We start from the raw sequence: 3,152 nt of genomic DNA, 5'->3' as shown, positions 1-3,152 counted from the left end.
GTCTTTCATTCTGTTGAATCAAATACAGGAGTGAAACGCCATCTCTTTCAAGAAGCTTTCCCCAATTTCTCCAGTTATTTTGTTGTTGTTCAGTCATTTCAGTCATTTTTCATCTCTTTATGACTGCATTTAGGGTTTTCTTGGCAAAGAAACTGGAATGGTTTGCCATTTCTTTCTTCAGATCATTTAACAGATGAGGAAACTGAGGCAAGCAGCGTTAAGTGCCTTGCCCAGGATAAGTGATTTGAACACAAGAAAATGAGTCATCCTGACTCAAAACCTGGTACTCTACACTGTGCCACCTAGATCCTATGTATTTATTTTAGATAGGTAAATAGACAGGTAGGTCTAGAACTTATATACTCATATTTACACATATATGTCTTATCTATACATATGTCTATATTCTATATAGACAGATTGTATAGAAATATATATGGCATAGATCTATATATTTACAGAACGTGTTCTCTAAGTATTTATTTGTGAACATACTTAGTAAAATTCTTGAAGGCAGGAGCTACTTTTTAAAAAAATCTGTATTCTCAGGACATAGCACAATGCCAAGATCGTAGTAAGTCCTCAATAACTATTTGCTGAGTGATTGATAAAGGGGTAATCTCTGAATCAAGAATACCTTAATTCAATTCTTGCTTTTGACATACTAGCTGTATGACCATGGGAAAGTCATTCAATCTTTCACTCTCCTCTAAAGCAACTTTCTAAGTTATAAGTTATGGACCAATTGCCAATCTATGTCAATGGAAAGGATTTTCTGTAATGGGAATTTCGAAGTTTCTTCAGTGTGAGAAAATCACAGATCTGGACAAAATACACACATGTGTGTATGTACACGTGTGAATACATACATAGTGTATATGTGTGTATATGCACACACATGTTTTCTACATGTTTCAATGAGTCTATGATTAATAGAGATTTGGGGCAGTTAGGTGATGCGGTACACAGAATGCTGGACCAGGAGTCGGGAAGACTCATCTTCCTAAGTTCAAATATGACCTCAGACACTTACTAGCTATGTGACCCTCGGCAAGTTGCTCAACCCTGTTTGCCTCAGTTTCCTCATCTGTAAAATGAGCTCCAGTATCTTTGCCAAGAAAACCTCAAACGGGGTCACAACAAGTCAGACACAACTGAAAATGACTGAACAGCAACAGTCCTGCCTATGAAGTCCTGCTTGGGAGAGAGAGTCAGCTAATCCATTCATATGTTTTCATATGTACTTATAGGCAATTCTCATAACTGGCTCACACTTTATTGGTCACATCTAATATAATATATTATGTTCTTTTGGAATTTCCCCACTTTGAGATATCTTGCAAACTGATATCTGAGTTCATTTAAAATTCTATTAACTCCAGATCAGATTTTTTTCAATATATATTTGATCAAATCCAGACACTCTTCGGTGTGTCCAGCTTCATCTTCTCAGGTGATATTGTCATTTCCTCACACATTACATTAGGTACATGGGTGTTAGTATAGGAATAGGACATAATTCTACTATTCTTTGTAGTTAAACTACTTGATTATAGAAATGTCTGCAGATATGTTCCAATTACCATCGATTTGCTGTCCTTTCATTTTCATTTACAAATACTCTTGAGATGAACTGACTTATCTGGTTCTTACTCGTGTCTCTCTCTGGAGGCTTGTTTTCTCTTTCATTGCTTTTCTCTGATTTATGATGAGATATTTCTTTGAATCTTCAATTATCTTCTAATGTTCTAAACATTAGGATGCCCTTGTCTCTTAAGTTTTTTTCCTATTTAACAAGGCAATTGAGTGTTTTGCCTAACATGGTTCCTTTGGCCTTTCATCCCTTTGGGGAAGGAAGAGAAAAATCTTTCTTTTAATAGTAGGGATAAAGTTTATTCTTTTATCCATTGTCCATTTTTAAAGCTTATCCCTTTCTTAAATGGACTGACTTAAGGATGCTAGAGATGCACACTATTCTTTTCATTTTTATCCTTTCTTCCTCTTCAATACTACTTCCTTCAATACTTCCTCTACAAATACTACCTCTTACAAGGGACTTTTCCTTATTCCAGCAGTGGTTAGTATGACTTTGCATTCACTTTGAATGCATTTTGCATTCTCTTCTCCACATGCGCATTGCTTTCCCCAGTAGACTGAGCCCAGGGACAATTTTATTTTTCTTGTGTTCTAACAATTTGTATTGTTGGTACAAAGTGTGTGGTACAAAGTAAGTACATAATAGATGTCTGTTGAATCAAATCGAATATATTAAACATTTTCTATATGGAATGTACCATATAAAAGCCCTAGGGCTGCAAAGGTAGATAAGACTCAAACACTTGAGTTTATAATCAAGTAAACCTCTCCCTCAGACCTTCAGTTTTCTCTTCAAAAACTCTCGTGTATTAATGATATATTATTTTGAATTATTATTTGCGTCTGCATCCTATCCTTCTCTTAAATTACAGGCTCCATGGGCAAAGGGCTCTGCTCTTATCTAAATTTTCAGCATATACCAATGCCTGACATAATGTTCTGTGCTGAGAAGATGTTACAGTTTGAAGCACATTATTTTTCACTTTCTTTCTTTCATACTTTTATTCAAGTCTTCTTGTACAAAATTACTAATATGGAAATGTTTTAAAAGATTGCACATGTATAATTTATATCTGATTGCTTACCCTCTCAGGGAAGGGGGAAGGAAAGGAGGGATAGAATTTAGAACTCAAAACTTTTTAAAAAGCATTTAAAAAAATGTTTTAACATGTAATTTGGGGAAAAACCAAAATATATGCTAAGAATATTTGAGTTTTAACTTGAATCTTTCTGCTTGGACCCAGACAGTGGAACTAGGACCAATGAATGGTACAGTTACAAAGAAAGTTGAATATAAAAAAGAACTTCCCCAAAATTGGAACTGCCCCAAACTGGAATTCTCTACTTTGGGATCATATGGTTATTGTTTGAAGGAAATTTCATCTGTAATAAAGAAGTCAAGAGAATCATGAGAACTGTCTTCAAGGAATTGAAAGGTTATCATGTAATAGAGGGGGTCATACTTGTTTTGCCTGAAGCAATGGCTGGAAGTTTCAAAGAGACAAATTTAGGTTTAACATCAGGAAAGAAAACATTCTCCCACTTAGAGCTGCCCA

Source organism: Notamacropus eugenii, chromosome 4 (assembly GCF_028372415.1).
Source record: "Notamacropus eugenii isolate mMacEug1 chromosome 4, mMacEug1.pri_v2, whole genome shotgun sequence".
Taxonomy (NCBI): domain Eukaryota; kingdom Metazoa; phylum Chordata; class Mammalia; order Diprotodontia; family Macropodidae; genus Notamacropus; species Notamacropus eugenii.
This window is presented reverse-complemented; position numbering follows the sequence as displayed.